The sequence below is a fragment of the Bidens hawaiensis genome, unplaced genomic scaffold (genome assembly GCF_021521415.1).
Source record: "Bidens hawaiensis isolate Kalapana, Puna unplaced genomic scaffold, B.hawaiensis_p1.1 tig00022321_1, whole genome shotgun sequence".
NCBI classification, from domain to species: domain Eukaryota; kingdom Viridiplantae; phylum Streptophyta; class Magnoliopsida; order Asterales; family Asteraceae; genus Bidens; species Bidens hawaiensis.
The window spans coordinates 249,238-263,424 of NW_027493473.1; the positions used below are offsets into that span (position 1 = coordinate 249,238).

The 14,187-nt window shown below is 35.8% G+C and overlaps 1 pseudogene across 1 annotated transcript; it reads left to right on the plus strand.

The window, feature by feature from the left end:
* The first annotated feature begins 1,400 nt into the window (after positions 1–1,400).
* LOC143565347 (ubiquitin carboxyl-terminal hydrolase 7-like) lies at positions 1,401–13,532 on the plus strand (annotated as a pseudogene). The gene is made up of 18 exons (XR_013141053.1): positions 1,401–1,511; positions 2,556–2,701; positions 2,780–2,815; positions 2,898–3,005; positions 3,085–3,185; positions 3,405–3,534; positions 4,382–4,441; positions 4,527–4,594; positions 4,752–4,802; positions 5,094–5,202; positions 5,705–5,793; positions 5,886–5,955; positions 6,887–6,967; positions 7,536–7,634; positions 7,730–7,778; positions 8,002–8,121; positions 8,193–8,267; positions 13,341–13,532. The product of XR_013141053.1 is annotated as a ubiquitin carboxyl-terminal hydrolase 7-like (transcript).
* Positions 13,533–14,187: the final 655 nt, after the last annotated feature.

The window sequence follows — 14,187 nt, forward strand, 5'->3', positions numbered from 1 at the left end:
ATGCGCTCCTTACATTATAGTGAAGGTTGGGAATATAAGAAAAAAAAGTTTAAACGCAACAACTAATATTTTTTCAAATAGTAGTTGAGAGTATTTGATGCCATCCTCGGATTAAAGCAAAGGTTTATAACTTTATATAATGAGAGAGATTATCACATTTAATGCATTACAATGATCGTGTTAGGACATGTCAGTTGTTATCTTACATACAATTGCTTGTCGCACGAAACTAAAATATTTCTTACCCTTCTTGTAAAAATCATCTATACTCTATATTGAAAAATAAAACTTTCTGTTAATGTGTCATTTCCATGCTAATTTTTATAAATTATGTAATTATTAATTCAATCATTTAAACATGGAAATTCATTAATACCAATTATTTGTAATATGCAAATATGTATTTTCTTTCTTATTGCTAATACTTTACAGTTGTTCATAACTTTTATAATCATAAAAAGTTAATTCAATATTTTCTAAACTAATTAATTCAATTATTTAAATATGATAATTCACTAATACTATTTATTTGTCAATCTTTAAATATTATATCTTTTAATTCCTTACTATTAATAATGCATGGTTAGTTATAATTTTAAAAATTATAAATGAATTAATTCATTAATTCCTAAACTAACTATTTTTTTATTTATATTAAATGATATATTATTTAAAATTATGCATTTAATTTTGTTAAATTTAATATCATACACACCCAATAACTTTTGCATTACACATATATTTTTTAAATTTAATTTTCACGTATTTTGTTTATTAGATACAATATATTTAAAAGCCTTTAATATCTATATGTTTATTCAATACTCATGTTTAAAATTTAATAATATGTTTTCTAGTTTACTATACTTCCGTACCTTAGTTATTCAATTCAATCTTTATATTTAACGACAAAATCATAGATTGAAGAATTATTGGATACGAAAAAGGTAAAAATGGCTCTACCCCTTCAAATATATAGTCTCCCAGTGTACTGTGGTATCTTTAGGTTTATAATTTTAAATAATAAACTTTTTTATATGTTAAGTTTATCTTTGTTTTTAAAAGACATGTGTAGTCTTAAAGGAATACACAAACAAATAATATCAATTAATTATATAACTTTTTATTTTTAATTGTTGTAAATGTACAATAACTTTGTATTGACGGTGTATGATAAATATATTGTTAAATTGTATTTTAATTATTTATTTATTTTGAATTAGTTACCCGTGTAATACACAGTCTCAGGCAATTACTTTTTTTAAAACGACGACTTTCTTGTGCGTTTAGGCCACCGCACTCTTCAATCTAGAGAGTTCCGTTCTAGACTATTTTGTCTTAATTGTACTCGTTAAAGGCCCAATCCACAAATACAGCGGTGCAGTCCGCAACGCATACATATTTTGAGTTAGCCTTTCCTCCAAGCAACACACAACACAACAACTCACGCATTCTCCCGTTCCCGCTCGATCGCCTCAACAATCAGAAGGTTACCGTAATTATGCCTACAGGTAGATTCATTCACCGTTTCTTGCTTTAAATAAATTTCAGAAGATTGTGTATACCGTCGTTTATTTCTGATTTGATATGCTATGCTAGTGACTTGAAATTTTTGAATTTGGATGTGTTTCATTAGCTTATTGTATTTGCTGTTGCGTTTCCATTTCATTTCACGTATCTAGGGTTTAACTGTTTGAATAATTGTATCTCTCTTGTATTAGCTGTTTCCCGTGGTGTAGTGAGATCGAATGATACATTTCTGTTATTCACTTATTTATACATTTCTAAAAGATGAGTGTGCTGTTTGAATCAGTTCAAAAGATACAAAGCTATTGCAATAGAAAACAATAAGCATAGTTGAATAGACAGTTGTGTTTCTGTATATAATCAAAATTGCACACCTGCTCGGTATTAAGCTAGGTTATGAGTTTTTTTTTTGGGGTATATTTAGTCTAAAAAGATGTTTCTTAACGTGGCACTACATGGAAAAGAAAAAAATTGTTCTCAAAATGTATTTTCTTTCAACTATGTAATACCAATAACTGACAACTTTGCATCACTGTAAGGTCAAGTAAAGGTGCTGATAATGTTTTTGGTTATAGTGCATGTATTTTAGTAAAAGGCTTTAAATAGTATTGTCTGATTGGAAAGGATTGTGTTTCTATGCTGCATTGGTTTTTAACTGACGTATTGTCGCCTTTGCTAGTTTTGATGGGATCGGACATGGTATATGGAAATGGTATGCATGAGAAACATGAGCTTACAGATATGGCTAATATTAGTTTACAAATAGGATTAATTGAGGTTAGGAACTTAGGGTAGTCCTTGTTCACTTAACCAAGGGAGTTTCTTTCTCTCGATGTTATATGACTGTGGGATAATATTTACTTGTTGTTTTAGTATATGTTGGTCACACTTCCAGTGGAATGTATTTTCTAGACAGATATACATTTACAATATGATACTTTCATAGGGCACAAGTTCACCGTATTTGTTTAAGTTTATTTTTAGAAGGTATGTTTTGACTCTTTGTCGCTCATACGTACTTATCACAGTGAGTGTAAAATGGCAAAAGGAGCTATACCCGGGAGTTGAGATAGATACAACCCAGCCCCCATATGTTTTTAAATGTCAGCTGTATGACCTCACAGGGGTGCCGCCTGAAAGGCAAAAGATTATGGTGAAAGGTGGAATACTAAAGGTAATCAATCCCATGTTTCTACATGCCAATGTCTTATCTAGAGTCTCATAATCTCACTATTTTTTTTCTGTTAACTAGGATGATGCTGATTGGTCCAAGTTGGGTATAAAAGAGGTGAATGGTCTTTTTCTTACATTTGACAGTTTATAGTCTTGTACTCTCGAAGTTGTGGTAAATTCTCTGTTATTATTTGTAGGGTCAAAAATTAATGATGGTCGGAACTGCTGACGAGATTGTAAAGGCGCCAGAGCAAGGCCCTGTTTTCATGGAAGACCTTCCAGAAGAAGAACAATTAGTTGCTGTGGTAAGGTTCTTGACATTTCTGTTTCACATTCATAATGTCTAGAAGTAAATTACCTACCCTTTTGCTAAATCTTTTGTAGGGCCATTCTGCTGGATTATCTAATCTTGGAAATACCTGCTACATGAATTCCACCATGCAATGCCTGCATTCAGTTCCAGAGCTGAAATCTACATTGATCGAGTTATTTTTCTACTATTTCCTACTATAGTGTTCAGCTTCCAGATGCTATTTTTAATGGCTTTGCTTTTTATGCTGTAGTATTCTTATGTTTTTTTGATGGAATCCTTTAATTAGTTTACTGTTTTTTTTTTGTTCATTTTTGTCTGAATTATCTATTCTTATCTGAAGAAAGTAATAAATGCTAACTAACACCAACTTTGTTCATTTCTTACTGCTTAGGTATCCGCCGCAGTCTGGCTAAAGCAATGATTTGGACCAGTCTTCTCATCTATTGACTGTTGCAACATGAGACTTATTTAGTGAGCTTGATAAGAATGTCAAGCCAGTTGCACCAATGCAGTTTTGGATGGTACATTTTCCCCTTACTTGCATTGTAAATATGGATTTGGAGTGAACAGTTGTTTTATGAAGATAGTAATAAACACACGTTGATAATACTACTATTGTTAAAAGTCAGAAAAAACCACTCATTTGTTCAGCACACTCCAATTCCAAGGCTGGTGATTTAGATACCACCAAAGGTGATGCACACACCACTGACATTTGCTTTTTTGACAACCTTGCCCTTATATCACCCAATCCACTTTTTCTTTCGTTTCTTACTGAGTGTAAAACTGGACAACACCAAGTTTTGGTGGTATACAATTAGCCTTCCCAAATCTGAGTTGTGTTAAATCATTTAAGTTTCACTGTTTATTGTAATAGATTGTTAGCCAAACAATCAGCTATACACAAGAACTAGACAGATTTGAGGAAGACATCCCCCGACTCTTTCTCTTGATTAATATATTGAATATTGAAGGAGTACATTATACTGAACTATCCTGCTCTATTTATATTAGAAAACACAATTAATAACATATTATAAAATAATATCAAAAACATTTCAGACTCCATCCACTTGCCTGACAATATCTTACTAAAATCTTATCTTATTTAGTCAATAAGTTGACAACTTGTTGGACTTGTAGTTGACAACTTGTTAGTTTTTTAGATTCTGGAGTCAACCAACATAGATATTGTGGTATTGCTAAATATGATCTTACTAGATCATGCTGTTTCATTAGGCTTAAGCTGATGAATCATGAACATAGACTTTTCATCTCACTCTCTTATTATTGTGTTTACTGCACTTTTTTTTTCTTGTAAAATTCTGGAAAAGATACATTTATGTGACACATCATTTATGATCGTAGGTATTACGTAAAAAGTACCCTCAATTTGGGCAGCTTCACAATGGATCCTTTATGCAACAGGTTCTTTGACTTCATTCATCTTTTTTCTTTCAAATTCTTTTATGTAAAGTTTTTTTATTAATCAATACCTTTCTGTAACTGTCAGGATGCTGAAGAATGCTGGACACAGATTTTGTACACTCTTTCACAGGCCCTTAAATCACAAAGTACCAGGTATTTGATATCTCTTTGGTTGCTGATAAATATTGGTCATGATATTCCTTTTTGTTACAAATATTGAGTCACTCCTAAATCCTAAAATGCAAATTTTTTATATGAAGTGCATTGTATTTTATCTAATTATTAACTTTTATTCTCATCTAATATGCAGTTCAAATGTGGATACAGTGAAAGAACTTTTCGGTGTCGACCTTGTCAGCAGGTACTTGTTGGTTCTACTTTACATTAGTCATGGTTACAACCAAATGTGAAACTGATATTTAAGTTCTTGTTGAAAGAATATGATTCCAAATCTCCATAGCGTTGCATTTTTCTCACTGTTCATCCTAATCTCTAATTCTAGTTAAAATAAATATTAAATTATAATCGTTTAGAAGGGAATACAAGAAATTTTTCAAGACTTACCAGCCTTATATTCCAAGTGAACTAATTATCTTAATTTCTTATTGTATGGTTATGGCTGAAAACATTTATGGTTTATGTTGCGGTGTAGGTTGCATTGTGCAGAAAGTGGTGAAGAAAGTACAGAGGCAGAAACAGTTTATTCTCTTAAATGTCACATATCACAGGAGGTGAATCATTTGCATGAGGGGCTTAAGCATGTAAGTTTTATTATAAAGTGATTGCATATTTCTCTTACGCCTTGTTCTTGAGTTTTTTAACCAAGGAAAGAAAAGGAAAGGAGAAGGAAGGATAAGAAAGGGAAGGGAATGGAAGATTTTTTTTTTAATTAGGTGTGTTCTTGAGTTGAAGGAAATTAGAGGAAAGGTAAGGATAACTATGTTATCCTTAGTAATCATCCCATTTTTGGGAGGATAACTTATTGGAAAAATACATTAATTTAATTCCTTCTAACTCCTCCTACTCTTTTCCTTTCCATCCTAAAAAAAACTCAAGAACACCCATTTTTTAACTATCCATAGTTTTTCTTTCCTTTCCCTCCTTTAACAAAACTCAAGAACAGGCCGTTACTTTTTGTTGCAAACAGTATAGCAAGCCATTAGTTAATGTTGCTGTCTTATTATTTGCATTCTTCTACCATTGTTGGTCTATTGCATTACTAGTTGATTTCTTGCAATGTATTGACCGACTTATTTCTTGCAGGGGCTGAAATCAGAGCTAGAGAAGTTTTCTCCTTCTTTGGGAGGCAGTGCAATTTACTTGAAGGATTCACGCATCAATGGATTGCCAAAGTAACTGTTATTTGGTTTTATTTCTGGTTCAAAATACAACATGTTGATTACACAAGACACATGTTGACCTTTCGCTGTTTTTGTACATGCAGGTATTTGACTATCCAGTTTGTACGATTTTTTTGGAAAAGGGAATCTAATCAGAAAGCAAAGATTTTGAGGGTAACAGCAAACTAATCTCTCTCTAAACATGCATTTATATCACCAGTAATATATATATGCACAATTTTGTGTGAAAAGAGCATTTTTTACACCAAATTTGGTTTCACTCTAAGTTTGCACCGTATTTGAACTCTATTTAGTTTATCTACACCGTAATTTTTCCTATCAAATTATTTTTTTTTATAAATAGATATAGGCGCACACTATATTAAATAGTATTTTTTTTGTATTTGTATAAATAATTCATATTATACCCCTGTAATTCAACTAGTTTTTATATAAACTTAGATACATACCATTTTATATTATTTTGTATAAAATTAGTTTATATGTTCTACACGAAATGAAACTAGTTGTTTATATTGAATTGTTAAATTATTTATGTATCTTTAGCTGTATACACTATACACACATAATTACAAGAGCATTTATAGTGATATAGGCTTTTGCTCTCAGAGCTGATGTGCATGGCATGTGAAAAAGATGTTATTGTTTAGTTCTAATCTCGTTGCCATACGTTTTTTTCTAAAACATCAAAAAGCATGTTTTCTGTAGTTACCAAAGAGACCCTGGACTTTAATTTTCTCAAAATGACCAAATATCCTCTAGACATTAGATTTTTTGTTATTACCATCAACTGGCATAGCTAAAAAGGATTAAAAACTAATTATATGCATGGGAAAGTAATTAAATTTCATTTTCATCATCTGGCTTGCTCAAAGATTTCAATGAGATTGTTTTAATAATATGCTGTGTATATATTCATTTTTATTTATAATACTGATCAGTTATATAAATTATTATTCAATATACCAAATTGATGGTCTAAAAAGACAAAACACCCTCTTGGCTCTTAATTTGACCATCCTTGTATGTGATTAATCTAGATTAAGTTTATTTACTTTCTGCATGGTTGATTTTTTTTTTTCAGAAAGTGGATTATCCGTTGGAGTTGGATATTTTTGATCTTTGTTCAGATAATCTTCGTAAAAAGCTTGAAACTCCTCGTCAGGTTTGTAGCTTCTATACTATGTACTTGGATTAAAATGCAATTTTTACAAAACGGGGATTAATGAAGTTATTTTTAGGGCAAACTGCATAATTAGAAATGAACATTACACTGTTCCCCTGATAATTGCAAATCATTTTTTAGTTAGGGTAAACATGTAGGTAAAAAATAAAAGTCTAGTTACAGTTTTATCAGCAATAGTAGCAACCAACCTCATTTTAACTGGTTTTGTCCATAAATTACTGATGTAGCATTGGTTGATAATTAGTAAAATAAACTTATATACAACAATGATCTTATTTAAAATTAATATTTAAAAACTAATTAGCAATTGTTGCATTAGATGTCTCTTGTCATATACCCAAAATGGTATATAAGACACCGTGTCAGTAAAATTTGAAAATTCAGCAAAAGATTGAGTGGCTACCTGTTGAAGAGGTCGTTCGATTTTACAATTGGTATAATGTGAAACTTGGTAGCTAAAAGCGGTAATTAACTGTATGTTGCTTCTATTTTGCACCTATTATAAACTTGGCTGATAAAATTGGGTCTGAACTTTTGATGTATATAGATGCTAAGAGATGAGGATGGTAGAAAAGCTGGTTTGAAACTTAAACAAAAGGCTTCTGCTTCAGTGGACACTGATGTAAACATGTCTGATGCAGTAGAGGTATGTACTATGTAGAGTTTGTTACAGTTTATGTAAATCTCACACGAATATGCTTTCACTTAGACTACACAATTAATGTTATATAGTTCACCCAGGGACCATCAAATGGAAGCGGAGAATCATCCAAAGCTACTGTTGGAGAAGGCTAGCATCCTTTTACAAATTTTTATTCTTATAAACCATTTTAGACACATTCAAAAGTAGATGAGTTGACATTGTCACTTTGAATTTTCAATGCATAAAAACCCCACTTGTTTTGGTGATTATACCTTTAAGATTGATTTGTATTTGTATCTGATTATTATTATTAATATTCTCATTATATTATTATTAATATTCTCATTATTATTATTGTTATATGTTTTAGGTGATAAGAATGTCCAGTTGACTGGAGTGTATGATTTGGTGGCTGTGCTGACTCACAAAGGCAGAAGTGCTGATTCAGGTCATTATGTTGCTTGGGTCAAGCAAGAAAATGGATGAGTTCGTTCTTATTCTCATTCAACTTGCTCAGTTTATTAAAATAAGAAGCTAACAAGTGATATGAATCCTATATAGGTAAATGGATTCAATTCGATGATGATAATCCAATCCCACAAAGGGAAGAAGATATAACTAAACTCTCCGGAGGAGGTATGTATATATAGAGTATATAAACTGTTTTACTTTTCCACTAAAGTCACTTAAAAACTACAAAGATCACTCAGGCTTCAATATTGTTTTGTTATTGTGAAACCGCTTACCAGCGAAGTGACCTAATGTTATTTTATGTTGAATTTGAAAAAATAATCATTAGGTTTTTTAACAAAATGTTACAACAATTGAACATTTTATTATTGTAATTGGTCCAATTGACAAGTTTGATGAATATGATATAACTGGCAATTTCAGTTCATTTGCTTGTGGACTGATTATTCTAATTGGTCCACACAACCTCCTCGTATTTGAAAGTGATTATGGTTGTAAAGTATCGATGATTATTATTGATAAAGAATGACCCTATATATAGGGAAGAATACAACCAAGAAATAAGGAAAGGATATACACAATGAATACAATGATTATCTCTAAATAACTAACTATAATCTATTCCTAATTTACATAATAATTGGCTGGCTAAGACACCCCCTCAGTTTGAGCGGGCGGAGGACAGACGCTCAAGCTGGACCGAAATGATTGGAATAGTTCACGAGATAATCCTTTGGTAAATATATCCGCATACTGCATAGAGGATGGGACGTGAAGAACTTTAATGTGCCCAAGACGAACCTTCTCTCTGACGAAGTGTATGTCAATCTCTATGTGTTTTGTCCTTTGATGTTGAACCGGATTATTGGACAAATAGACCGCTGAAACATTGTCACAAAAAACTACTAATGAGCGCGTTAAAGGAGTGTGAAGTTCGAGCAGTAGATTCCTAATCCAAGTCGTTTCTGCAACCGCATTTGCAACTCCCCTATACTCGGCTTCCGCACTGGATCGTGAGACAGTAGGCTGACGTTTAGCAGACCAAGATATAAGATTGTCACCAAGAAAGACACAATAACCCGATGTCGAGCGTCTCGAATCTGAGCAACCTCCCCAATCAGCATCAGAATAGGCAATCAAGTCATGTGAATCAGATCTCATGATCCGTATACCATAGTTAATTGTTCCTTGCAAATAACGGATGATACGCTTCATAAAGGCAAAGTGAGGATCTCGAGGCTCATGCATGAAGAGACACACCTGTTGAACTGCATGTGACAAATCTGGACGAGTAAAAGTTAAATATTGCAGTGCACCCGCCAGACTCCGATATAATGTCGGATCCGAAAATAGAGCTCCATCTGTAGCACTTAATTTAGATGAAAGATCAACCGGTGTTGAACAAGGTTTGCACGAAGACATGGAAGCGCGGGTGATTATGTCTTTGGCATATTGGGTCTGTGACAAGAAAATACCATTCTTTTGCTGAGTAACCTTTATTCCCAAGAAATGATGTAGACGACCCAAATCAGTCATGGCAAATTCCCTTGAGAGCGTGCCAATAATGTTGTTTAAGAGACGGTCATTAGAAGTTGTGAGGACTATATCATCAACATATAATAATAAATATGCAATATTAGACGGGTCCTGTTGATAAACAAATAAAGACTGATCACAGGTGCTGCTACGAAACCCCTTGGAGGTAATAAAATTAGCAAAACGGGTGTACCAAGCCCTCGGTGCCTGTTTAAGACCATACAGTGATTTCTTCAACCGACAAACGTGGTAGGAAAACGTTTATCATAAAAACTGTCTCATGTAGTTCCCTGTGTAAAAAAGCATTCTTTACATCAAGTTGATGAATAGGCCAAGTCCTTGACACAGCAAGAGACAAAACCGTGTGAATAGTGGCTGGTTTGACCACGAGACTAAATGTCTCATCACAATCGACACCAACTGTTTGTGAATTTCCATTAACCACCAACCTGGCCTTATAACGTTCCAATGATCCGTCCGATTTAAATTTATGCCGAAATAACCACATGCAACGAATCACGGGGCGATCATGTGGGCGTGGAACAAGCTCCCATGTTTCATTATCCTGTAATGCCGTATACTCGGTTTGCATTGCATGCAACCAATTTGGATCGGTTAGGGCTTTGGCATAGGAAGTAGGGACTGGGGAAAGGGAGATGGTGTTGTGTATAGATAAAGGGTTGGACTGGGATTTGGAACGAGTTGTCATGGGATGTTGGTTAGTAATCGGACCGGTTGGCTGGATAGGATGGGGCTGGGCTTGGGCCGAAGCTGGTATGGTGGTAGAGGGGTTGGTCAAAGGTGGTGCAAGACGAGGAGGGCGCGAGTATGTGAACGGGTGTGGGGCCGTGATCGGGTTGGGTGTGGGCAGGTTAATGTTGGGTGTGGGCTGGTTAATGGGCCAATGGAATGTGAATCCAGGTGGGGTGGTGTCGTCCAAAAAATTGTATGAGGTAGGATGATAAGTGTAAACGGGAACACGTGCTCATCAAAGGTCACATGTCGGGAGATGTGTACCTTGCCTGTGGTAGGGTCGAAGCAACGGTATCCCCGAAAGTCCGGTGGATACCCGAGAAAAATACATCGGATGGACCGATGGTGAAGTTTATGAGGCTGAGTAGCTGATGTGTTAGGGTAACACGCACAGCCGAACACACGTAAGTGTTCGTAATCCGGGTGACGAAGATAAAGAGCAAATGTAGGTGTGTAAAAATTTAGGCGTTTGGTTGGTAATATATTGTGAAGATAAGTGGCGGTGTGTAGGGCTTCAACCCAAAACGAAGGAGGTAGATTCGCATGAATTAAGAGAGCCCGTATAATGTCGTTCAGGCGGCGAATCATACGTTCTGCCCTTCCATTTTGAGAGGATGTTTGAGGGCAAGAAAAACGGAAAAGCAAGCCGTTTTGTTGGGCAAAAGTTTTAAACGCTAAATTGTCAAACTCACCCCCTAAGTCGCATTGAAAAGTTTTTATTTTGCGGTTAAATTGGGTGAAGATTAATTGATGGAATGTGGCAAAAGTGGGAAAGGTTTCGGATTTATATTTTAGGGGGTAAACCCACACGAAGTGTGAGAAATTGTCAATTAGCACCATATAATACTTGTATCCTGTTTTACTCGTGATTGGTGAAGTCCATAAATCGCAATGAATAATATCAAAAGGAGCAAAAGTAAATGTATTAGACGAATAAAAAGGCAATCTTTTACTATTTGAAAGTTGACAAGAATTGCAAAGATTGTGACTTTTGTCCTTATTACATTGAAAATTAAAACTACGATTTAAAATATCTAGAACTTGCGCCCCGGGATGTCCTAGACGATCATGCCAAGGTAAGTGGTGGAAAGCAATAAAGGTGGCTTGAGGCGGCAGTTGAGGCGGCGTGAAAGTATAAAGATTCCCGGTACTGTTGTGGCGTGTCTTCTTAGTTTTGAGGTCCTTCAAAGAAAAACCAAACGGGTCACCAAACGGGTCAAATTCGACAGACACTTGATTATCACGAGTAAAACGTCTAACAGATATAAGATTTTTAATTATTTGAGGGCTATAAAGGATGTTTGGGAGTATATAAGTTCGGTTTGGTAAGAGTGAAAGCCGGTACCTGATCCTTTAATTGGTAAAAACATACCATTACCTACCAAAATATTACGACATACAGGAGTAGAATTAGGGATAACGATTTTACCTTGGTCTTTAGTGACGTGAGACTCGGCCCCTGTATCCATAACATCTGAGTTCCAAGCCATATTAGGAGAATTAACCTGCATATTAGCCATTGCAGCACTCAAATCAGTTGGGCAGAGTGGGTTATACATGGGCTGGTTGAATCCGGGTGGTGCAAACTGAGCATGAGAGTAATCGGTGGCCGGAGGGAAGCCGGTGAACTGAACCTGAGGAGCCGAGGGTGGGTCGGGTTGCTTGTTGCCAGACCATTGTTGCTGGGTCGGGTAAGGACATGGTGGAGGTGTCCACCAAGCCCAATTAGGAAAAGAAGACGGTTGTCCCTGATAGGCGGTCCATGGGGGCTGTTGCTGAGATCTGCCCCTGCCTCTGCCCCGGCGATTGGAAGCCCCGCCTCTGCCTCTGCTGCCACGACGATTATTGGTGGAGTAGGAAGCTTCAGATTGCTGGTTGTTGGATGAAGAGCCGGCTGAAGGCGGCGCTGCAGTAGCAGCCAAAACTGTATTCTGTGAGCCCTTCTGAGCTTCAATCCGGATGACTTCGTCATTAAGCATAGTGATAGCCTGGTCCCAATCAACACCCTGCTGATTAATTAGAGAAGCAGTGGTGTTATATTCAGGTGGAAGCCCACGAACAAGCTGAAGAACAAGTCGTGATTCAGAGACGGGCTGATCAACATCGGCCAATTGGCTGGCTAAATCGGACAGCCGTTGACAGTAGTCGTCAACCGAGGAACATGTTGTCAGTGTGAGATTACAAAACTTCGTCTCAAGCGCCGCAGCGCGAGCCTTTTTGTTGCTTAAGAAGATCTTCTCGAGCTTTGTCCAAGCCGCTCTAGCCACAGTTGTATCTATAAGATGTTTCATAAGATCATCCGAAACGGTGCTGTAGATCCAATGAAGAACCAATGCATCGAGTTCTTTCCATTGGGCGTATTTGGGAGATGTGGCGGCTGGAGGGGCTGATTCATCGATATGGTTTGACACCTTATACGCAATAGTATGTAGGCGAAACAGTTTTACCCATGCCAAATAAGTAACCTTCGTTCCGTCCAAAGTCCGGATCTTGGATTGAATGTTTGACACGGAGTAGGCAGGATGAAGAGGATCGGGTTTGTTCGATGATTCAGCCACGGTTTCTTTCGTCATGGTGACGGGGTCGGACGTATCCGGTGAGTATTAGGGTGGGATCGAGAGAAAAAAAAACAAGAAGCAAAGAGAAGGTTATCAGATTATGGCTCTGGTACCATGAAAGTGATTATGGTTGTAAAGTATTGATGATTGTTATTGATAAACAATGACCCTATATATAGGGAAGAATACAACCAAGAAATAAGAAAAGGATATACACAATGAATACAATGATTATCTCTAAATAACTAACTATAATCTATTCCTAATTTACATAATAATTGGCTGGCTAAGAGTATTGACAAACGAGGCAACCTGTTGGACCTGAACTTTTGCCACATATATACCATTTGGTACAAGTTTAATAATTTGATTGGTTGGTTTGTTATTACAGGTGATTGGCATATGGCTTACATTTGCATGTACAAGGCTCGCACAATTCCCATGTAATGTGATTTGTTTTCTGTTATAATTCTGTAACTTCATTATTTCAACTGTCATTTAGTAGTTTACAGCAACTTAGAATTGTGTATGATTGTGTGCATTCAATCCTCTTGCTTTTAAAAGTGTTCTTATTTTGATTCGACCCGGGTTTGACATTTTTTCAATTCTTCGAAATGTTAACAATAGCACTTTAGGTTTTAAATAACAACAATCAATATTTGTTTGAATCGCGCAGAAGAAGCCATGAGTCAATTTAAATGATTGTAAAGATAGTGAAAGGCTATGATCCCAAATATTACTCCCACCAAATTTGGAACACCGTGTTTGGATACGATCGATCAATCATACACCCGCCTATAAGACACCAAAAAGGCCAAACATGTTAATACCCACAAATATCATGGAGCAGTAGTTACACGCACAACATGGTGGGTACATTGTTCATTCTAGGGCCATGTCTTGGACTTTTATTCATGTGCAAGGACATGGCCCCTGATATTACCCGCATCGAACTTGGAACGATTTATCATACACTAGCCCATAAGGCGTTGTTAAACCATGTAGGACTGATTAATACCCACTAATGTTGTGGGCCGGTAGTTACACGCATGACATTGCGGGTACTCCACACATTACACGGCCACCTCCTGAACGTTTAGTCGTTTACCACCATGCGTTGGAGAAGAGCATATATACCTCGGGTATCATGATTATAAATACATCGGCTCACGGTCACGCTTGTTGTGCATCAATTGGTAAAAAGACCAATAGATGTCCGCTAGCGAATATATAAATTA